This window comes from Cupressus sempervirens, chromosome 5 (genome assembly GCF_028749045.1).
Source record: "Cupressus sempervirens isolate cs-2001-9-10 chromosome 5, ASM2874904v1, whole genome shotgun sequence".
Lineage (NCBI taxonomy): Eukaryota > Viridiplantae > Streptophyta > Pinopsida > Cupressales > Cupressaceae > Cupressus > Cupressus sempervirens.
This window is the reverse complement of record NC_143122.1, coordinates 1,030,484,984-1,030,511,057: the sequence shown is the minus strand read 5'-3', so window position 1 is coordinate 1,030,511,057 and position 26,074 is coordinate 1,030,484,984.

Below are 26,074 nucleotides of genomic sequence, written 5' to 3'. Positions count from 1 at the left end.
TGACAAGATTTGTAAGAATAGGGTATTAAAGGAGGAATCCTAGATTTTTGAGAGAAAGGGCTTAAACCGTGCTCTAGATTTCCCCACAGTTTTCAAGACGGAGTGGATAAGAATCATTCTAAGTAAAATTCATGATGGATTCCTATTGTTGGAGGATGAACCTATCAAGCTATCAAATAGAATCATACATAAGGTAACATGGTACCCAACACTAGAATAGCCAAAGACCCTAAGGATTGATTCAAAAGAATCCATAGATAAGAGCACTAGGGAAAAGTGGAACAAAAGGGGCATGACAATTGACACAATCAGAGATCCAGTTGTAGAATTTTTTGTTAGGGTTATATCCCATAAGTTCTACCAATCAAGCTAACTAAATAGTGTACCATGTACTGCAATTGATGTGGGATACAAACTTGTCAAGAAGGATCATACATATTTTCTAGCAGAACTACAATTGTAACAAATTATGGAGAATTTAGGAGTAATAAGGAGATCCAAGAGTGCTCAGTGTAAGTTTGGATCAATTTTGATATGTATATTTTTCTATGTTTATAATGCATTCCCCTCTTTTGGTAAAATAAGTTGGAAAACAAATAGGTCTATAGTAGTACAAGTTAATGAGTATATAGAGCAGATGGGAGCCAATTTTGAAACCTTAATGACAAGCTATTTTGAAGACTTCAAAATGTCTATGAAGCAAAGGCTTAGAATACCAGTCTCTTTTGTAGATCAACACATCAATGACATTTTCTTCTTAGTTGACATTGATTATATATATATATCCAAGAAGCAGTACCAAGGGTGAGATGGCTAAGGCCACTTGGATATGAAATTAACATTGATGAGGCATCAATAGCAATCATAGCATTGCTTGCAAAAGACATTGATAAAAGTGCAAAACCCTTTGGCACTTTTGATGTTGTAAAGTCCAAAGTAGAGATTGAGTTGAAGACTACTTAAACCCTAAAGAAGAAGGATAAATTAGTCAAAAAGATAAAGGCCAAATTTGGTGAAGGAACAACAAAAGAAGAAGATGATGAAGAAGAAGAATAGGGCCAAGGGCCACTTGCCTTGACACAAGGCATGGGTGAAGATGCTGAAGAGGAAGAAGGTGCTGAGGAGGAAGAGAAAGTTGAGGAAGCACCTACAAAGCTAAAGCCAAAGAAAAGAAAAGCTCAAAAATAGCCTATAGCTCAGCCCAAAGGCAAAAAGATAGCCAAGCCAAGCCCAACCAAGCCTAGCCAAGCCTACTACAAGGGAAAATACAAGAGCTACAACAAAGGAGGCTAAGGAGAAAGAGAAGAAGAAGACTACTGATCAGGAAGGTCCAACAAAGAAGAAGCTGAGAAGAAAATATGTTGCACCTCCAGAATCAGATGAAGAGAGAATAGAGTCAAAAGACACTAGCCAATTTAGAGTGGTAAGTCACACCACCAAGTCTGATTTAGAAAATATATGTGATAATATTAGAGATAATGTAGACTTATCTGGCTTGAAAAATATTAATTTTAATAAGTTAAGTAGAGGAGAGCAAAACATAGTTGAAGAATCAATCTACACCATGATGGAAATGTTCAAGAACACTCCACTTGAACTTGATAATTCAATGCCCAAAGAATTGTATTCTATTGTTGAAAATAAATGGCATTATTTCCTTAATATGGAGAAAGAAATAAGAGAGTCAACATTGGCTTGAGTAATGCTAGAGATCACAAAAGGGAAAATAAGCAAGGCAAATAAGAAGCATGGGAGAAAATTTTCACCCAAATATAGAGCATTTAGTATTCTTCAGAATAAGATTGAAGATGTGAAAAACTGCACTCAAATGTGGAAATTAATCTATGGCCTAACAACTGTTAAAGAAGGAGAAGAAGATCCCTTTGAAGGGAGAAAAAATGAAGAAGATGATGACAATGAAAAAGAAGGTGAAAGTGAAAAAGAGAAGGAAGATGATACAGTGGAGAAGGAAACTCAAAAGGATGATATGGCAACTGTTGAAGAGTAGCAAATAGAACAGAGTGTGCAAGACACACAATTGTCACCTCCAAGTCCTCCACATGACACTTCTACACCTGTAGAAATAATAAAAGTAACGGATGTTCCTGACAATTCTAGTTAAAACACAAACCCATTGACTGCAGAGGATCTCAAGAAGATCCTTGACCAAACAACTCTACAAGCCCAATTATGTATTAATCTAGTGTTGGTCAGTGTAGATGAGTTACAGAAAGTAGTAGTTGACTTGATGAGGGATAAGATTGCAACACAAGAAACTTCTTCTATCATCCCTACAGCTACAAGTGGACAACCTAAGGAGCAAGCTACACAAGATACATCAGCTAAGGTTGACTCCACAGTCAAAGTCACTACATCTACTAAGGAGCTAGCAAAGGACCAAATAGGAAAAATAGATACTTCTATTCCTACTACACAAGTACAAGGTGCAACACCACAGATAATAGTCATTGATCAAGGAAGAGTAGAGGAGGAGAAGGAGACCCCAAAGGAAAAGTAGCAACAAGCAATTCAAACTTTTGTTAATCTACCAACCTCTAGGACTCCAACAAGAATAACACAAAAGTCAAGCACTGAAGCAATACCACTTCAAATTTCAGCACCAGGCTCGAGCACTACAAAGGTTGAAAGGATACTTCACTATGGAGACCCTACACTAGATAAAGAAATAGTCATCCCTAAGTATGACTATGAAACCATGACATTGATCAAATCAATAAGTGCAAGAGGCGCTAGAGAGGAAGAAGAAGTAGAAGATACTTAGAAATGAATATAAATAGAGGCAAGCATTAATTGAAATAAAGGACATATTTCTAGATGCATTTAGCTTGTAGGAACCTGATGAAACAAAGCCCATTATGGAGCAACTTTCAAGAGACTAGCCAAAGAATCATGAGCTTGGAGAGGAACTTAAAGATATCAAGTATGAAACTACCTAAAGATCTAGCTCTAAGTGAGAAGCACTTTAACACAACGCTTCCACCTCAAAAGGAACTAGTTGTATTAATAGAAGAGAGGCTAACACAAGATCCAGATTGGTACAAATACAAGCCTCCTTAATCCCTCACATGGAAATTTTGCAAAAGCAACTAGCCTATGTAGAGAATGTGATAAAGAAAGATCCCAATCTTTCTATATTAGATGGCTTAGTTCACCTTGCAACAAACACATCCATCCAAATTAAATCCCTAGAAGTTGCAATAAAAAACTAGGATGTTGCTCTAAGAATTGTAATGGAAGTGAACAAGAACTTCTTTGCCAAATATCTAGTCAATGTCTAGACCCTTTAACATAAGTGTCAAAAAGGGGGAGAAATTAAAGGCACATTAGGAGAAATTGTAAAGCCATAAGGACACTTAAACTTCAAGGGGAAACATGTGAAAGGGGGAGCTAAAATGAAAGGGGAAGTAATAAAATAAACAAAGAAAGGAAGAGAACAAACATAGCAAAATAGGGCATAATAGAACACATTAGATAAAGAGTATTAGAATTGAAGACAAGGAGTATCAACTGAGGCACATCAATCTATTTAGAGATATTTTGGATACAAGGATATGGAACATCAACTCAAGGGGAGATACAAAATTTTGAGGTATATAGTTCTTCAAAAAAATTTGACCAATCTTGGATTTTTGTATATATGCCGAACATAATGTATATTATACTCGAGGAGATCAGTTTCATTATGTATAGTTAAGTTTTTTTGACACTCATGTCAAAGGGAGAGATTGTTGATCTCAAATTGGTTTAGACAATTGAGTGTCAACACACTTAAGAAATTTTCTAAGTTGATGTCGAGTATAATATAGATGCTAAGTTATAATATGTGCTGAGCCAGAAATTCAACAAGTGTCAAGTCATTTAGATGCCAAGAAAATAGACAATGCTGAGCAAGTTTCAAGTGTCAAGTGACTAATAGATGTTGAGAAAATTTCAAGTGCCGAGCCAGACATAATTTAGTATGTGTCGAGCATAAGTAATCAACAAGTGCCAAGTAACATAGAATTAGCATAAGAGTTTGTGCCTTCACAAACTAAGATGTAAACCATTTTAAAGCCAACATATGGATAGATCTTGAAGGATTAAAAGATAATAATGAATCTATTTGGATTCCCTATGCAATCAACATGCAACCAATCAGAAAAATGGAAAGATTTGAGTGGGAAGATGGATGAATCTCAATCATAGATTCATACCTAACCCTAAGTCATGAAATCTTTTTAAGGAGGTCAGAGCCCCATAATTTAGAGATAGAGAAAAGGAATGTATGCGAGGAGATAATGCAACAAAGGTTTGAAGGAAGTAAAAGGGGTGAATTGACCAACTTAAAGGTGACTCAAAAGAAGGACATAATTGCAAATCAATTAGAAGAACAAAGTATTAATACTACAAATAGCTTCATACCATATCAGTAAGGGTTAGATTGGATAGAACAAGGATCTAAAATTAGCAATAGTAGATTGCAAGTAATCAGGTCAAGCATTCTACTATACTTTCTAACAATTGTATTAGCAAAATGAAGTCCTACGGAGATAGGTTGGTTTAACAGCCATTGTATAAAGGCTTTAATGGGGTGACATTCCAAGTGAATATTTTTTAAATCCTTTAGCCAAGTATACTTCTCATAGAGTGTTAAAATCCTTTAACAAGGTAGGATCTAACAATCCTTGTAAGCTTTTAACAAGGCAGGCATTTCACAGGGAAGATCATGAGAATGATCAACATATGTAACCTTAATAGGTGAACTTTATTGCTACAGTAGTGAAGAGTTGTGGGTGTCATCCCCACCCCAGTTTTACCTTCTCATTGGAGGGTTTCTAGGTAATCATATCTGGTGTCAAGTGTTTGTGTGGATACATTTACTTTACATGTTATTTTCACATGTTCATGCATGCAATGTTTTAAAGTTAAAAGTTTTATTGGTTAAAGTTTAGTACTTTTGATTCAAACCCCCCCAACCTCTCAGAAGTATATTTCCCACTTGTAAATCCCAACAAAAATCCATTGGTCTATGACAATGAGTGTGTATCCACTTTGATCTACTATATTACTCATGTTCCATCATATTATGAATTAATGAAAATCATTGACTCAAATAACACTACAAGTAGACTCCTATTGACTATTACAATTAAAAAATACTTAACCAACACATAGATCATTATACACTCTTTGGAAATCATTTCTAATATGATCACCATTACATTCATTAGAAGAACTAGAATATAAAGAGTCCATAAAATATTTTAATATCATTCCAACTATAACATACACTTAAAATATACCAAATGATCCCTGATTGATACATAATTTTCACATCAACACATACCAACAAACAAGATGAAAAATTGAATCTAGTTGCACACAAGCCATAAATGGAAACCATAATATGTGTCCAAACTAATCAAATAGAATTCTCAATTTGAACCATACAAGATTAAAAAAATCCATAAACAAGTCTTATAATCTTTATTGCAACATAAATCTGATTTCTATTTTCTCACAAAATCAAAAAAAATTAAAAATTCTCCAAAACCATGTGCATAAATCCAACCAAGCCCAAATCACCAAAATTTTAAACTCAGCCAATCAAAAATATATGCAAGCGCATTTTTTCTTATACCATTTCCATAACAAAATTGAAATCAAAATTATAAAAGTCTCTTTCAATGATAATATAGTAGTGTGTGAACATTAAACCCTCATTTCCCCCTAAACCTGAAAGGAATAATCAAATGTCCATCAAATCAGTTTGAAATGGAATGAAATTCACCATAACTATCTTAACCAATTCCAATTTATTAAATCAAAATCCAAACGAAGGCTTGCAGACAAATCAAGAAACTTACGTCAATATGCATAAAACCAAGTACTACTAAGTAGATGAATTCTCCACCCAAAGCCACAAAAATGTGATAGAAAGGTTCTTTCAATGTGATTAATCCATTCCAAAAGCATCAACAAAATGATATCTACTCAAATTATCAGCCCAAGACAAGTTAGAATTTCTTCTCAATAGGGTTTCGATAAATAATCTCTAATGTTGGAATAACATACAGAATAAATGAGTTATCTTTTACAATCCCAAAGGATGGGGTTTTCCAATTTTTGAAGGCTTCTTATTCTTAATTTATTATATGGCTATGAAAGGAGCATGAATTGGTAAGTGGAGAACATGTTTTATTCCCTTTTCACTTGTGATAAAACTAAGTGTTACTAGAGAATTAATGCCCTAAATTTTTTTGTGATTTGTTGTTAGTTGAGAAAAGGTGGTCTTCATAGTTTTTTTCCTATTTCCTTTGGTTTCTCTAGCCTCTTAGCTATGGGTATGTTAGAAATTTCTATAGGCTTTATGGTTGATCTTTGCGACAATCTGGTCATGGAGAGTAACACTGCTCATATTGAGCCACCAAGAATTGAGGACTCCATTTAGAATGAATAAGATGCTTGAACTTATCTGCATGAAGGGGGTTTAATTACTTTTCTAGAATGTATTCGAGGCCAAAATGAAAAATTTTCCATTCAATTCATCAATTCTTATAAGGCTCGATGGGTGCTTGTTAATGGTGTCTCATTTGAAGTTAGTGAGGAGTTCATTGCATATGCTAGTGGGCTATCCTTGGAAGGGAAGAATTGGGGGAAACAAGCTAGTATCGTGGATGAAGCAAGTTTGAGAAAGATCTTTCTACCAACTAAGGATTTTGAATGCTTTTGTGGTAGGTTTTCTTGTGAAAATTTTCATCAGCCTTGGGACATGGTCTTCTATGCTATCACAAGTTATATTACTCTTGAAGATAGGTTCAAGTCCTATAGTATTATCACTTTCCCACCCTCAATCACTTCGGTATAGGGAAATTATATCTTTTCCTTAGATATTGTTACACTCTATTGAAGATTATGTCTCAAATATGCATATGGAAAGAGATGATGGAAAGTGTTATATCATTTACCACCAAGATCTTATGTTTCATCTCTACAAATTTCATAAGGGCCTTAACCCTCAGGTGCAAAACCCAACCCCCTCCCCTCTTAAAATTTTTTCTACTCCCCAAGCTTCTTCCTATTCTAGATTTACCTTGGATGATAAATGTCCCTACTCCACCCCTAAGGAGATTAAATTTGAAAAGATTGAGGTTTTGGATGTGGATAGTGCTATAGTTATGGGTAAAAAGAAAATCCTTAGGACTAGTAAGAGATTAGGAGATAAGATTTCTTCCACTCATCCGGGTCAAGATAGACCTATTAGCTTAGAATCTACTAACAATACTAAGAAGAAATGTCATCCTAGATCTAAAAGGAAGGTGACCAAGAGAAATTATGGGGAATTGGAAGATGAGGACATGAAAAACAAAGATAAGGTTTGGGATACCCCTATTGGTGGTTAGGAAGCCTTTTGTCTTTTGGTATGTTAAATACTTTTAAAAATAAAGCCAATACCCCTAAGTCTAAGGTGGGGGGGTGAAGTTGGTGAGCAAGGGACTACCACCTCTCCTATTAGAAATGTAAATATTGATGCTTAGAATTTGGTGACTACAAAGACTAGGGAGACTCAGCTCAAGGAACTCATAGGAGGAGCTAATCAGAATAGGAACAATTCCCTACCTCAAAAAACCTTTGAGGGTCATCTTTTGATAAAGGATGTTTTATCTAGAATGGAGGAAACCATTACTTCCTTAATCAAGATAAATAAGGATTTGGAGAACAAGTTTGATAGGGTGGTGAATTTCTTCATTCGTGTCATGCATTTGATAACCACTACCCTCTATCTTCTTTGGGATGGGAAGGAGGAGATTGATGATGCTTTTTGGTTAACATTTTGTCTTCCTTGATATACTGGTTTATACCTTGACTCTTTATATGCCCAAAGGCTTATGGAAAACACAAAAGTTAACAACATAATGGGTCAGTGTAGTAATCTATCAAAGACCCCTAAATTGAAAGGTACAAATTCCCTATGAGTGCAAGAAATGAAATTAATATGTCTTTTGGATTTTGGGGGTATTCTCTTAACCAAGTTGCTCACGCTTTAAACAACTTTGGAAAGGGAGGGTAACTATCTCACAATATGCAATCTACTCAAACTAATATGAAAGATAAATGGGAACATGTAGAACTAGCTATGACAATAGGAATAAAGGAAAGATAGTGAAATTAGTAATTCCCATATTATAGAGTTAGCTAATGTTTTGACAATGCTTAGATTGTTTATTTCTCAACTGCTCCCACACTAATTTCAAACTTCCTTCTATAAAGAACTAAACTAAACACACAGACTACAATGAATAGAAGACAAGCTTATCTTGATGAGAGTAAACCATACAATCTATTGAGTAAAGGAAATAAAGGCAAGTTCATTCACATTCAATCAAATTTTAGCATTAACTCATATATTCCAAAATCTCCACTTAAACTAAATGACAAAAAAAAACTTAAAATGAACTCAGAGTCTCACACAGTAGTCCTAGCTATAGGGGTTTTTCCAAAGTAAATTTTTCCAATCTTATTTACATCTTAAAATGTTACATTTATAGGTCTTCTCAAAATGACCAGTTACATTGGATGATTTTTGAGTAGAGCATCTCTTAATAGAATAATATAAAATTAGGATAAGATTAAATCATTGTTCGTTACAAATATTTCGCAAAATGCCAAGAATGGTGACAAAAGAAGGAAGAGGGGAAGAATGGTAGATGTCTCGAGAAGCATTAGAATCATCATGTCTTCTTAGAAGTAATAGATTTAGCCCTATATGTTTTCATATCTTTGGTTACTTTATCCAACTCTTTGACACCTGGAATGAGCATGTTGTCGACTTTGATCATCCAATAATCATGCATTTCAGTAAGTTCATCAATTCTGGCCACCCTCGATTGGAACTTCTCTGTTTCCATCTTTATGACTGCATCAACTGCTGACAGTTCCTAGATCTTGGCCACCTATAAGTTAGGTGGGTCAATAGCTTTGTGAATGAATGCTAGGAACTTGGACTTTATTCTTTTGATGTCCACCAACTTTCCATTAGTAGACACAAAGGACTCTATGAACAAAATCTTCAAATATTGAAACAATTTGTCAATGATTTTTTGTTCCAAGTCATGCACATTCTTGAGTTCACTTGTAGATCTCACTGAATTTTCAATAAAAAAACTCAAAGGATTGCATTCAATGGAACAAAGACTCTTGGCTAGCCTTTAGGATCCCATGAGGAATGGCCACATTAATATTCATATCTATCACTTCCTACAGAAGGGCCAATTTCTCTGTCAACTTATCTGCTACCTTCTATATGGTTGATTGATGATCTAAGGTAGCCTCTCTAAGCTTGCAAGCATCAAGTACCAAGCTCCCTAGATTCTCAACTAGTGGGGGACCCTAGGCCTTTATCTAATCTACCCATGTTGGACCTACATACTAGAATTGTCTCTCTTGCTACAACTTGAGTAGTAAGTTCTTGTTGCATTTGGGTCAAATTAACTAGAAGAGGCACTTCCAAGTGAAAACTTTATGTACTCTACCAGTACTCTTTTAGAGGTCTTCAATATCTCCTTTTCTACTCTTAACTCCTCAAACTTGTCCTCAATCTTTTCATTTGTGGACTTCTACATGTTTACCATGGAGTTCTGCACTAGAATGCCAAGATCCAATGTTTTGATTTGGAAATCATCTTTTGAGAGCTCATGAAATCTTCCCTCTTTCTAAGGCTCTACAATCTCAACCAACATATAAGTAGTTTCCTAATTTGTAGACAATGCAACGATTGTCTTCTTCTTCTTAGTCTTATTTGATGGCCAAGAGTAGGTGACTTGTGTGATCAAGTCTTTTGATGGGGTGACATCCTCGTATCTCCTCTTCTTTCCATCAATGGTCTCCTCAAGCCAAGACTTTGTAGAGAGTACATTGATAACAGATTGTAGTGTAGAAGGATCGAACAGCTTTCTTGGAATCAATGGAGTTGGCTTGCTCTAGGAAGTAATAGGGAAGGAAAATACCTTGGTTACCAAAAGGGCTAATGTATCTCCTTGTTGAGATGCTTCCTATTCCTAGCCATCAATAGGATTCGTATCGCCACCCAATAAGGACTTGAATAGGGGAGGATGACTTAGCCACTGATTTCTCTTGTTTCTTCCCCTTATTCTTGTCATCTTCCTTCTCTTCTGTCTTCTCAATGTTTGAAAGATGGCCAGCTTCACAGGTTGGAGTAAGTGGCACATTCTTTTGTAGAGGTTGGTCTCCTCCTTAGCCAATGGATTGTGATGGCCCAACAGAAGTTGTTGTAGTGGCCATTGTGGTCGTAGCTGTAGCTGACTAGGTGGCTCTTATTGACACTCTATCTATTGAATTGGAAGCTCCAGATCTTTTATTCTTTGCATGAGTCTACTCCACCCATTTGTCTTTTATTTTAATTATCCCTCACATGAGAGCCTCCATCATATCAATGACTAGCTCAGTAGGTGGAGTAGAAAAAATTGGTGTGTTCTTGATCTTCTCATAAGATAGAGGGTGCATCTAGACTCCATCATCTGCAAGATCAGAGATGTCAATAGTATTGTTATACAACTTTATTTCATTAATTTAGTTATCCTTGACCAAAATCTCTCCTAAGTTTGGTACTCATTGAGACACCCAAACCAAAAATCTTCAATATCTGGGACATGCCTATGGGTGATCCCACAATAATGGGTTCCACTTTTTGACCAATTTTGACATTGAAATCAATATTTTTGCAACAAATGTCACGTTAATTTTATTTTAATTATCCCTCACATGAGAGCCTCCATCATATCAATGACTAGCTCAGTAGGTGGAGTGGAAAAAATTGGTGTGTTCTTGATCTTCTCATAAGATAGAGGGTGCATCTAGGCTCCATCATCTGCAAGATCAAAGACATCAGTAGTATTGTTATACAACTTTATTTCATTAATTTAGTTAGCCTTGACCAAAATCTCTCCTAAGTTTGGTACTCATTGAGACACCCAGACCAAAATCCTTCAATATCTGGGACATGCCTATGGGTGTCCACCCATTTTTATTTTATTTTAATTATCCCTCACATGAGAGCCTCCATCATATCAATGACTAGCTCAGTAGGTGGAGTAGAAAAAATTGGTGTGTTCTTGATCTTCTCATAAGATAGAGGGTGCATCTAGGCTCCATCATCTGCAAGATCAGACACATCAATAGTATTGTTATACAACTTTATTTCATTGATTTAGTTAGCCTTGACCAAAATCTCTCCTAAGTTTGGTACTCATTGAGACACCCAGACCAAAAATCTTCAATATTTGGGACATGCCTATATAGGCATACCCCAACTTCAGATGATCAATTATAAAATTTACTAGATCAAATTGAGGTTTGAGCACCTCATAATCCAATAACTTGATCTTTACTTCAAAACTTTTTATCAGGTTCCAAGCATCTCATCTTGAGGCACATGAATACGGGCCTACCACAATAGGGAATGGAATCCCAACAATTTTCTTAACATTTTAACACAAGGTGTTCACCTCTAATATTTGTTGACAAAGCTCAACTAGAACTACCTTATCCTCAGGATATCTAGGAAATCTCTTGGGAAATCCATCATAGGCTCCTATTCGCAAATAGGAGAAGCTTGGGAACTGAATGAATGAGAAACCAAACTGGCTTATAACCAAAAATTTCTTGGGTGAGAATCTCCTCTTAGGGAAATATTGCAATTCCCACACAATCTCGTCATAAAGGCATCATTGATAGCAAGATACTCTTCATAGCTCCTCTGCAGTTGCGGATGCAAATAGAACTCATAGACCTTGGTACGCTCATCGTAGTTTGGGATACTTGGGAGACTAGACCACAAATGTTGTGTTTCTAAAGCATACATCAAGTAGGAGGACATATAGAACTGCTTGAATCCTTTAGTATAATTCAACCAGGAAGCAAACTCATGATAGATGATCTGTGCCCAATTGATCTTCATATCCACAACATAGATTGCTTGCACTAGGAAAATGTGATGCTCGATGAACTCCAGAATCTCCTCCCTTCCCTTCAATCAGAGGAGTGTGAGGATATCCATGATCTCTCACTTTAGGTTTGTCCCAAACAAAGTTTTTGTCATTTTGTTCTTCTTCAAGTGGGTAGTCTAGAACTAGGTCCTCTACATTTCCTCCCATCTAAGGGTCTTTTTCTCATTAAACATGGACATAGAGGACCCAAAATTAATATCATAATACTACTCTTGCACAGGGATACCAAATCCTGACTGCATTAATGCCTTGTTAATTGACAAGAGGATGGATTGATTGATCTGGACACAAAATTTGTTGTTTTTATGGATTATATCTCTCAATGCACTCCTTTACTAGCTCAGTTGCATAAATGGCCATTAGAAAGCCAACTACCTCTACCAATCCACTCTCTTTGAGTTTTAGAGTGACTCGGTGATTGGGTTGGAAATTTAGCCTCCTATGTAGATCAACCAAGTTATAGAACTTAAAGGATGTATCTGAATAGTCGTTTAGCTCACTTTCCAAGCCAATTAATTTTTTGTAACTAGTAGCTCTGATTGCCATTCTCCATGATTGCACAAGATGCAGTTCTTGATAAGTAGTCATTTAAATAAACTTGTAGAAACTAATTTCTTATAAATTTGATGAAATAACTTTAATGAATTAGAATGTTGGTGCCACATGAACAAACTTAAGTTTAGCCAATGATTATAATGGTTGGATTTTCATTTAATTCCTTAAGCAATGATTGTTTAAACTTTCCATTTATTTGCACTTAAAACATTAAGTTCCTAAAAGCACTCTTACCTTACTTAAAGCTTAAAGTAAAGTGATATGACTAAAGGTCATTGAATAACATAAATACTTAGCTTTTTGGGAAGTGCCTCATTTTTCTCCAAAATTTAGAATGAAGATATCTTTACAATACTAGCACCTACAAGTGAGAAAGAAACACTTAGCTTTTCTAAAAAACTATTTTCCTTTTATTTGAAATTATAGCATGGGGAGTAATCCTTTTTCTAGCTTGTGCACTCTATTTGTTGACTTTTCGCTAAAGGCTTTAACAATGTTTTTCCTTCATAATAGGTTCACATGTTCAACACTTACTTTTTTCAGAAGTATCTTTTGGGCATCTCCAAAGGATATTCAAAATTTTAGGGTAAATGAACTTTCTATCTTCAAAGCTCCTAGAACAGTGGCCCATTTTGTTACCTTTTGGAAGAAAACTCCTTTCTCTATAACATTTTTTGGACTAAGGCACAACCAACAACATTCAACCTTTAACTTCAACTTGATGGCCTTGAAATTAGATCTTGATCATACCTCACTTATAATGAGCTTTCTAGTAGTTATTTAAACACTATGCTCACATTATTTGATTATTTGAATTGATATTTGACTCAAGTTCATGAGGTTTTAGAAACAAAATAAAATGGTTGCATTTCTATGAATATGCAACAACAAACCATAAACTGGTATTCCTAAGCAATATTTGACCTTATTTCCATAGATTTGAATGATAATCACCCTGACCTTTATCCACAGCTTCGTAAGTCCTTAAGTATTGGAAAAAGCACATTCATAGCTCTTTTAATCACTTTCCACGGCTCCAACCTTTGGATTCATAGTTGGTGTAATTCACTTGATGGGGAAATCAATTCATTAGCTTAGAATCTGCGAGATATGCAATGTTAGGGCAAGATAGTAGGAAATAAAATTCAAAACACTTACTTTTCATTAGGAGGATGCAAGATTACACCCCAACCACACCTAAATCACCTAATCCCCATACACACTAGAAAAATAGGAAATTTGCATATAAAGATTAGGTAAATGTATTACAAAGGGAGACCCAAGAAATGTAGATAGCAGAGTGCTATGGGAAAGATGAGAAGTAAGTAACCTAAAACATACTTAGATACCTCTTACTCACTTTAACCAATGACCTTAAGCTTAGAATCTGGAAGACTAAAACTTGGCAAAAATGTTAGAGATAGAGAAACTGCTTGTTCTCTCTATGGCTTCCCACTAGATGACTGGTTGTGGCTTTTGTTGGAGATCCTAGATAAAGATAAGGAGAGTTAGCTTCTAGTTCCTTGCTTTTTGTTTTTAGTGTTTTTATGATTACAATTTACTATATGGTCCATGAGGCTCTTTATGTTAATATTGTTGGCTGTGGGCTAGCATCCCTCACAAGGTTCAAAACACGGCTTGACCGCCTCATGTGGTTCTATAAGACTATTGGTTGTATCAGGCATTAACAGGTCAATCTTTTGGTGCAATGACAACCCTAACCTTTCTAACAATTAGTATTAGAGCTTGGTCACGGGTTCAAATCTTGCATGCCACAACGAGTGATGCTAGTAGGGGGATTATTGGTAGTGGGCCATCATCCCTTGCAAGATTTGTGACCTAGCTTAACTATCTCATGCCGTTCTATAAGACTATTGGTTGTATTGGGCATTAAGAGGTCGATGTTTTGGTACAATGACAACCTTGACCTTTTTAACAAATACTTGCTAGATTTGGTACATTCTAAAATGAATTAAATGGGCTAGGTTTATATGTATTTATGGTATTTTGATAACTATAAAATGCAATAGCCTTAGATATAGAAATATTGTAGCTTTGGGGTTTCTCAATATTAAGGAAGGGGGCAGATTAATCTAAAGGAAATGACTTACAATTGATGTTCAACTAAGCTTTTTTGTCTTTGGGTCAACCCCCGTTTTGGTTTCTTTTAATATAACAAACATAAAGAACAAAAACTAAAATTAAAATACACTTTTTCATATAAATTGTAAAGGCTTATTTCAAAAAGTCATAAAATACCTAAAAACTATTAAATTAAAATCGTAAAATACCTTCTAAAACCTAAAAAATGAAGTTCACAACTTTGTAATTTAATGTAATACCCAAATAACACTTCTTTGTGAAAGTAAATATATTACTAAAGTACTAATTGTCAACACTATCCAACATATGAATACACATTGATTAAGTCATACATTGATTGTAAATCATAGTGAACATCACAACTCAACCCACACAACCAAATCAATGTCTCAACATACCAAACAACACAATAGGTTATTACCACCTAGTAACTGGATAGCTAAAATAAATAATATGGAAATTATCACCCAACCTTGAAATGAGAGTTGTAGCTATTGGAATCAATTGGTAATATGATTGACTCTAGTTTTAACCACCACTAAGATTTTTATATATATCTTTTTGGGCACACTCATCCATAATAATTAATGGAAAGTCGATGCAATGCATGACACCTTCCCATGGTAGTAGAATAGTTGAAGTGGATGCACACATACAATATCAAATAATGAAGGATATTGAGACATCGTGAGATCTCATGAATAAGTGACTACAACTTTCTCCCTCTTCATACAAGCTCATTAGATGGGATTAACCATAACCATTGAAATAAGCATAATAATATTCAAACATCAATAGATACATGCAAGCAACCATCCTCATAAAATATCATGATGCCTATTGGAAAATGCATTGCACATATTGGATCATTACATAAATATTTAAATAATCAACATACCATATTTCACCTACATTTATGTATCATCCTTATCAAACTGCAAATACTACCATATAACAAAAGCTATAACAATAATCTAATTACTTCAAATAAGTCAAAGTATCACACCATTAATTAATATCATTACTATTTGTAATATAATGAATACACTTCTACAAACATTAATCAACATTTAAAATCAATGTACTTATCTTATATCACATTTGAGAGAAGGTCCAAAATATTGTAACCTTCTTACCATTACATTGTTGGAGTGACTATACACTACTAATTTAATGGAGAAGTAATCCCAATGAAAGGTTAGTCATCACTTGATATAATTACTTATAAAAATTATCAATATTATGTGATATAACTAACTTGAGTGATGTGTACCACATATTGACAATTACATCCACCCATATACATTATACTATCATACCCCTACCTCCACCTAACAATACACTATGAAACTCTTCTTGTTAGGAGCTAAACCATTTTTTAAATGTGTAGTATATTAAGACACATTAGGATGGTATGAAAAATGCCTTTGTTAATGATGTACTATTGATTTTTGAAGATGCAAGCAATTTTAATGTGTAGTATATTGTAAACACATTAGAGTGGGATGCAAAATACCTTTGTTAATGATGTAGCATTAATTTATGAAGGATAATTGTCTTTATAAGAATATTTTGTAAATCAATGACATATCAATAACATCTAAAGTTTTTCCATCAAATACAAGATTGTAGTACTTGCTGAAACTATTTCATAATGATCATTGCCATATCAATAACATCTTAAGTTTTTACGTCAAATACAAGATTGTAGCACTTGCTGAAAGTATTTCATAATGATCATCACTATATCAATACCATCTTAAGTCTTTTCATCAAATACAAGATTGTAGCACTTGCTGAAAGCATTTCATAATGATCATTGCCATATCAATAAGATCATAAGTCTTTTCATCAAATACAAGATTGTAGCACGTGCTGAAAGCATAGCATAATGATCATCACCATACTTGCATAGAATTGATATACATATTAAAAAATAACAATAACAAAAATAATTCAGCTCACACCCAGTGATGAAAATAAATTCTATACATTTTCAAATCTAGAAAAATAGAACAATGCTCAAGGACTGAGCTAAATAGAATTGACGTACATAAGAAAGCACCAAAACAATATTTCAGATCATGCTCAATAATGAAAATAAATTCGATCATTATTGAGTCACTTCATCAAATACAAGATTGTAGCACTTGCTGAAAGCCTAGCATAATGATCATCACCATACTTGCATAGAATTGATATACATATTAAAAAATAACAATAACAATAATAATTCAGCTCACATCCAGTGATGAAAATAAATTCTATACATTTTCAAATCTAGAAAAATAGAACAATACTCGAGGACTGAGCTAAATAGAATTGACGTGCATAAGAAAGCACCGAAACAATATTTCAGATCATGTTCGATAATGAAAATAAATTCGATCATTATTGAGTCACTTCATCAAATACAAGATTGTAGCACTTGCTGAAAGCATAGCACAATGATCATCACCATACTTACATAGAATTGATATACATATTTAAAAATAACAATAACAATAATAATTCAGCTCACACCCAGTGATGAAAATAAATTCTATACGTTTTCAAATCTAGAAAAACAGAACAATGCTCTAGGACTGAGCTCAATAGAATTGACGTACATAAGAAAACACTAAAACAATTCAGATCATACTCAATAAGGAAAATAAATTCGATTACGCAACACAGTAAATCAAAATTATCCTGACTAAATACTAAGAAACTAGTACAATAAAGTGACTGAAAGTATGCTCTATTCTCCTCTACAATGTTCTAAAGTGTGCTCTACTCTAGCTGTCTACATTTGCATGAACATAGTATTATTTTATTATGAACCATGATATATTACAATACTTACATAGGCTTATGGACGCTTGTCAGATATGACCGTATATTTGCATAATGTCTATAGACATGTTCTTATGAACAGCAAGGCATGATTTATCTACAGATTTTCTTCTCCTTTGGTCATTCCTAGTAGTTTCTAACTTTCTACATATTTACTCCAGATCTAGGCAGCTTTGCAGAGGGAAGGGACCAACAGATGATATTTCTAGTACAACTCTCGGTCTCGGTAGCTTCAAGATATCCTCTCCAATGTAACATACAACAGTAAGACAAACAAATGACGTACAATACAATACATCCGTCAGATGAATGAAAGGCCAACAATGGGTACAACCTTTTCAAGCTTAAGGCTTTCATTACTGCTAATTTGGCATGACCCAACTTCTCTATGGTCTAGATCTCTACCAAAGAGTCTCGATGGAATACCCTCCTTATGAGATGATCCATTATTATTAGAAGCAGCACTGCCCTCTTCATGAGATGATGCACTGGAACCATTATGCAACTCTGGTGTCTGTGGAAGGAGTGGAAGAGTAACCAGACTCTTCTCCTCTACACCAGCAATTGGGAGAACAAGAAAATCAGCAGACCCCCAATTACAATGACTCTTTGCCACTGTAGCCACACTCGAATCATCAATCTTTGATGCAAGATTCTCCACACCCACATCCCCAATTGACTCCATCGCCATTTTCACACTCTCCCATTCATCAGACCCACCACATCTAATTTCATCCAAATCAATGCCTCCATTGAAACAATTGGCCTCCAACTCTTTAGCAGGAGACGTTGGTGCCTGCCCATCAACTTGTATCCTAGAAAATAGAATAATATCTTGTTTGGTTGAGGGGATACCTAAACTGGGTACTCCTCTGGGCTTCTTGAGGACTCTGGGTGAATGGATTGGGATACCTAATTTCTTATACCCAATCCCACTTCCATTATGGCCGCCATTACTATTGTGGGTAGTGTTGAAAGTAGAAAGAAAATCCAAGGCAGAGAAAGTAGAGTCAGAAGCCGGCTTACCTAAACTGGAAGTCACTTGGAGAGGGGGTTTGGGAGCAATAGGCCTGTACTTTGCCATTATCTGGTCAGCTTTTGAGGCGGCAGAATGTTGTTGGTTTCCTTGCATTGCAAAGCAGGGTCTCATCCAATCCAGCGACCCATCATCTAATCCTGCCGACCTAGTTATAGTTATACGTTTCTTCACCGGCAGATCTAGTTTTGGTTTTGCAAGATTAAAAGGGGAAGTGGGGAAGAAACATGGAATACAATGATGAGCTAAGCACGAGGTCATGGATGATGATCGGGGGTACAGTAAAGGAAGGAAGCGACAGATAGTACATCATGGGGGGGCCTCTAAATTGACGGCACTGTAAAAGTGGACAGAGAAAGAAAGCTGTAATAGGGCAACGGCTATACAGGCACGAAAAACGCTGTAAATGGGTGTGGAAAGAAGAAAGAAAGCCCACACGGGCATGAATGAATGAATGTGATAGATGGAGATGTGTGTAATCTTTGTTGGAGAGCACAAATGGTGGAGAATTTTGAGAATTGGGAGTGTTGTTATTGTGCGGCTCTTCAATTGAGCAATCACCCACATGCAGACACTTCTTTTAAGTCCTCTCAAGTATTTCTTCAAGTAGTTGATTGCCACATGGCTCATTCTTTTTTTCAGTCTTTCACTATTGAAAGGAAGGACACGAACGCACGAGCGACAGCTCAAAGGTTTGTGGAAAAGCCAAATCCATTTTTTCGGTTTTCTTGAAGGATCCACGTTTGGGGACGCTTATTGGCTTAGTTCTAATGCCTCGAATCCTGGGGTCATCTTTTCTAATGGAGTGGGATATTCAGAACTCAAGCATTATGTGCAATCTTCTTTATTGCCTAATTTTAGTTCCACTTTAGGTATGGAATTACATAGCATTTTTTAAGAAATGCGTTTGGAAAAGGTAAATTTTCATGTAATTTTATGGAAGTATTTTATTTTATTTTTTGTGGTTATGTAAAGATTAGGTTTATTTGTTCTTTTGCTGTTTTATGTATTTTTATTTCTTTTATACTTTTATTCACTTCTACAAATTTGCACCATCTATTTGTTGATCTCGAATATAACTGTATCTGAAAATAAAAATAGTGTATGGTTACAAGATAATAATTTGTGTGCTTGGGTCTTTTGGTTTTCTTTTGTTTTCGTGTGTTGTATCATTTAATTTACTTGCTATTTAAATTGGTTACAAGATAATATTTCATAAAAGTGGGTCTATAGAATTGGAGGACTTTTTTTTGGAATGTGGTTTAAAATGACAATAATTGAAATTTGTAGAAATAGTATTATATATTGATATATTTATAGATTATTTGTAAACATAAAATCTTTTATATTTTTGTTATCCATAGATCTTATATCATCATCTACGTATTGTTTATTCCTTTTAGTCACTTGCTCACCACTATACATTTGCATTACCCATGTGTTTCTTACACATATGCTTGCATTTATTTCTATGGAGATTTTATCCATGAAGGGCTAGTCCTTTCCCTATCGCAAAACTAGTTACATAGAAGGCATAGAATTGGAGGACATTTTTTGGAATGTTTATTTTGATTTATAACAATTGAAATATGTCAAAGTATTGATAGATTATTTGAAATATTGATGGGTCTTTTGTTTTTATTATCCACGTATCTTATATGATTATGTACCTGCTATTATTTCTTTTATATATTCACTCACCTCTATATGTTATTTGTTTATCACACATATGCTTACAATTGTTTTGATGAACATTTATTCCATGAATTTCTTATCCTTTTTCTATCTTGAAAACTAATTAATGAATGTGAAGAGGTTTCCATAATCTGTCATATTATTGAGATGCATTTATGGATTTGACTGTGTGCCCATTATTTGTATCAACATTTTGAATCACACTCGATGATCCATCATCAAGATGCGAATAGGTGGAGAGAAAAAAACCATCATTTTTATGCTCCAACTATTCTCATCCTGATGATGGACAATTGAGTGTGATTCAAAATGTTGATGCAAAAAAAGGGCACACAATCAAATCTAGAAATGCATCTCAATAACTAATTAATATTTACAAGATAATATTTCACGTAACAATAGTAGGATCTCAATTGTTAGAAAGTAAAATCCACCACGATAATTGAGGGCAGGGGTGGGGGTAAATAATTTATCAGATCAATATCACTTTTATCAACCTTATACACATGAACAATATAATTAACAACCATAAGAAGATACACATACACAATTGTTAGGATTAAACTACGGCTAGAAATAAAAATTACATGCAAATATAAACCATATCAGAAAATAATAGATCACACAGAAAAGAACACAAGACACCAAGATTTAACGTGGTTCACCCAAACCCTGGGCTACGTCCACCAAATAGCAAGTGCAATATTTTTACAATCTAGTGATTACAACCTAATTACACTCTGTAATCCCTTATAGCTCAATACTGTCGCAAGAACCAATTTTTGCATCACCTAATGAAACAATCGTCACCTAATGAAACAATCCTTAACCCTAAGCCCTTTTATACAAGTATTAAACTGCTTTAGTGTTGTAATTAATAATTACATGTCATCGCAAAATCTCGATAAAATAGGGCCCCAAAAAATTTATGAAGTATGTACAGTACTTCCCTAAATAGTCACCACAAACTACCAACAATAACAACATATATGTTAACTAGGGAAACACTTGATCAAAGGGAAAAGTCGAGTGGGGATGGTACCCAAAAAATGATGTACTAATAAAAGTTTCTTGTAAGAGGATGCAATATGCATGAGTCCATGAAATATATTCAGTACATATTAGTCCCTGTTAGGAGACTTTGAATCCCTGTTAGGAGATTCCAACCTTGTTAGGAGTTGTAGAAGGCGGATGGACCCACTGTCCAAACAACTTCAAGGGCAAGACCATTGAAATCATTGTCCAACTGGCCTCTGTATTATTACTTTCAGAATAATAAAAATAAAATTAGTCTTCGCAACTCTAACTCTTTCTCTATCCTCTTACTGGTGGCAATACCACACCAAATGCCTTCTTAGACCTCAATACCAAATCTTCAAACTCACATCACACTAATCCCTTTGATTGCTCACAGGCAATGACCAACTTCGCATATCACTTGCATAATTCACACTTACATATAGTACACACATGTTCACTTTTCATCACAAGGAAAATAATGTTCCTTTGTTCCATATCCAAAAAGTAATTATTTATGTCAGCCTTGAGGATTTCTTAATTAATTATAATAGGACCTCATTAAGATATTACAATTCATCACATCTTTTTGTGATTACAAAATACTGTCGACTCACAATAATTACAACTTCTCACCTATGCAATCCTAGACCTCACGCACTTGTTGATGTCATCATCAGGCTATCTACTACAACTATCTAATTCCTCTCATCATGATTCTATCTCTATTAGGAGATATAATCCAAACATTAGAAACCACTTCTCAAGTACATTGTCTTCACACTATCTTTTGTAAATCACAATTAACTTTCAAATGTCTTCGACTTTCTGCATGCACACTTGTCTACTACACTTGACCCCATTATCAATGCACATTTTGTATGACCTTATTTTTTGTTTGTTACTATGCTAGTCTTTATAGAAATAATACTATGTTGACATCAATGAAAAACACAGTCATGAATGCTAACATCTATAAATGCCTAGGATACTCCCCAAAAGGAATACCATAAGCATTCATGCCAAAAATCTTCCCCTTTGGCATTGATGATAACATAGATGAAAACATCTAAGCTCCAAGAATACCAAATCAAACTCCTCTTTTTTTGCTATCATCTTTTCAAATATTCTTCATCAATCAAATCTGAAACTTATAGGAACAACTTGTTAGAAATAGATAATACTACGAGGGGGGGTGAATTAGTATTCTACAAACTTTTGCCCACAACTGAATATTGTTCATTACTTTATAACTTGCATATGAAAGTAAACCAACAATGTTGAATAGTAAATATAATCACACACATTGAGAACTCATAATGCCATTATTTGTTAACTAGGGAAACCCTAGCCAAGGGAAAACTTTGGTGGGGATGATACCCATAAGATGATTCACTAAACAAAAGGATCTTGTTAAGGATATTGACCCTGTTAGAAGTCTATGAAGTACATATAGTGTCTTGAGTCCTTGTTAGAAGCCTCAACCCTATTAGGAGTTGGTAGATCAAATATAATGTATGCAAGAATAGCCCACTTTCCCAACATGCAATTTATATAATAAAGTTCTTCACAAGAATAGATATATACATACAATACTTTCTCATTGTTGTAATTCACACTTCCTCTGATCATACATCAGAGCTTGCATCATATAAGGCTCTTATATCTTTCAAACTATCCATATAATAGTTTGCATATAATATCTCATAACATCAACTTCACATTCTTTATGCAAGATAAGATCTTTACTTATACTTCACAAATTAGTAATTCTCTACTTAGTCAGCCTTCATGTCTTCACATGCTTGATATAACATTTAAAATAACTTATGGATTAATATCCACAAAGTTTGCTCATCATGACTTAGTAATTTTTGTTTTTACTAAAATAATTCCTTAAGTCATACAACTTAATTCTCTGTTATACTTTGATTTGCTCTGTCAAATACATGTACTAGTATTTCAACTATAACTTATTTCGTACTATCCATACACATCTATGCACTTAACCACATCATCATGAAATTTTCATAAAGTTATCCTCAACTACACATTAGCTAATTCAAAGTGTGTTATCCATACACATCATATCTATCTCTATGCTACTGCAAACTATCTAACAGTTAAACAATTTTCTAACTCTAAATGCATAAATGAAATGTTGAATATAAATAAATGACAACTATCAAGACATCAAACTGACTATATTGATAACACAACTCTCCATATGTGCTTCCTTATTCTTACATGAATCTAAAACTCATAGGAACAACTCTCCATCTATGTTTCCTCATTCTTACATGGATTCCATCAATTGTTCACACTTATCCCCCATTGATATGACTCAATGTGATCATCTTCCTTCAATACATTTCTCCCCCATTCAATTTCTTTCCCATATACATCTCCCTCATACTACTAGAAGATGTTTTTTACACAATCTCTCCCTTATTGACATCAATGACAAAGACATCATTATGTCAATCAACTACTCAAAACCTTCAACTAGCTCAAGTGTCTGAAGACACTATTTCATACCAGCTACCAAGAGTCCTTAATGACTCTGCTCAACCATAGATACTCTGATGAAGGCACAAGCCACAACCAAAATGAATGCAACAAGGAAAAAGGGGAATATTATTATCAATAAAATCTGTTACTACATTCAACACATGTAAACAGACTCAAAGACATTCCCTATGGGCTTACAATGGTCAGATCTTGGAGAAAAGTCCTCCTCATAGTACCTTCTCTCAAACTCCACCAAGAACTGCCTTTACAATGCTAGAAATGTTCTTAAATAAACCCCAATTAGGTTTAGGGTTAGGAATGCACTCTAGAATAAGCCATTTGGCATCTACCACCAAAACAAAAAGTTCTAGAAATCACATAAGAAGCTGGTGTAAAATTAGAAGAATCCAAAAATGGTAGTCCAACTTCTGAGAGGCATAACTTTTGATTCGGGACTCCAATTGACGAACTGTTTACATTTTTGGAAAGCTCTCAAAGTGCTCTATAGCATTATAGATAGCTTTTCTCATCCCCCATTTTTTGGACCCATACAAGGTGATTTAGTGCCTCAAATCTAACTCAGAAGCACTCTTAGGAGGTCTCCAAGCAACTTAAAACTGTAATAACTTTCAAACTATAAAGCCTTTTGACTTGATTCTTTTTCTGGAGTGTTTTAAATTACAAATACAATCATTCCTCCAACTTACAACCTCTAACTCATCATAATTATGGCTCAATTAAAAAATAACCCATTTTTGCATTGACACATATCCCAATGTGCTCAAAAACTCTAACCCAGAAAACCAATAGTTGAACTATGAGAGTTGGAATCTTTATTTATCCAAAAATGAAAACACTTTAAATAGAAACTAACAGGAAGCATATTTTTGGGTGATACAGGATTAGCTTTACACCGTTGGATGCTCCTGCATCATACTCCCCCATATAGGAAGCATCAACATTCAGTCTAGATAAGCAATAGTGCTCTATACCACTAGATTGATGCACTCTCTACATTATCTATTCAGAACTAGATAGGGGCATAAACTCAAGCATACCTCACAAATACTCAAATATATTGTTAGACAAAGGCTTTATAAAAATATATGCAATCTTCTCTTTTGTAATAACATACTCTAATCTGATCTCTTTCTCTGCAACTTTTTCTCTCAGAACATGATAATAAATATATGCTTAGTCTTAGAATGTAACACAAGATTCTTAGACATACTCACTATACTTGTGTTATCACAATGTATGATAATAGGTTCTGTAAACTCTATCCCAATATCCTTTAACATCCGTTTCATCCACATGATTTGGTTACAATTGTTTCTTGTTGCTACATACTTTGCTTCTACTATACTCTGTGAAATAGAATGTTGTTTCTTGCTTAGCCAAGAAACCAATCTTCCTCTAAGGAAAAATGCTCCACCACTTGTACTCTTTATGTCATCCATATTGCATGTCCAATCTACATTAGTATATGTACAAAAAGTAAAGTCATTTGATCTGTCATACCACAAGCCAAAATCAAGTATACCCTTTAAATATCTAAATATTAATTTTACTATTGCGTAGTGTGACTTGTTAGGATTTTCTTGAAATCTTTCTTCTATACCAACTATATTTAAATTTATATCTGGTCTTATGTGAGTTAATATATTGTAAGCCTCCAATCATGGATCTATACTTCTTCTACTCAATTGTAGGTGTCTCATCTTTGCTAGATAACTTGTGATGAGTTTTCATAGGTGTACCAATAGGTCTACAACTCTCCAAGCTAAATCTCTTCAATTAGTCTTTTAAATTCTTAGTATGCAATAGGAAAATACCATCATTTTTTTGCACAATTTGTAAACCTAAGAAATATTTCATCTCACCAATCATGCTCATCTCCTCACTTCCTCACCAAGAAAATTCCTCACTTGCTTCATAAATACGTTCAAAGATTATGTAACCCACAAATATCACAATAATCAACAAGCCATTTTTAATTTCTTTCAAATATAAATTGCTATCTCCATAACCTTTAGAAAATTTCAACTTTTCCAAATACTTGTCTAACCTCACATACCAGGTTCTAGGTGAATGCTTTAGTCCATACAACACTTTGTTCAACTTTCATACCATGTCTCCTTCTGTTGTCAAAGGAAATCCTTTAAGCTACTCAATGTAGACTTCTTCTTCAAGTCTTCCATTCAAAAATTCAGACTTCACATCCATCAAATATACTTTGAAATTCTTACTTGCCAAGAATATCCTTACTGCTTCAATTCTAGCAACAGGAGAAAAT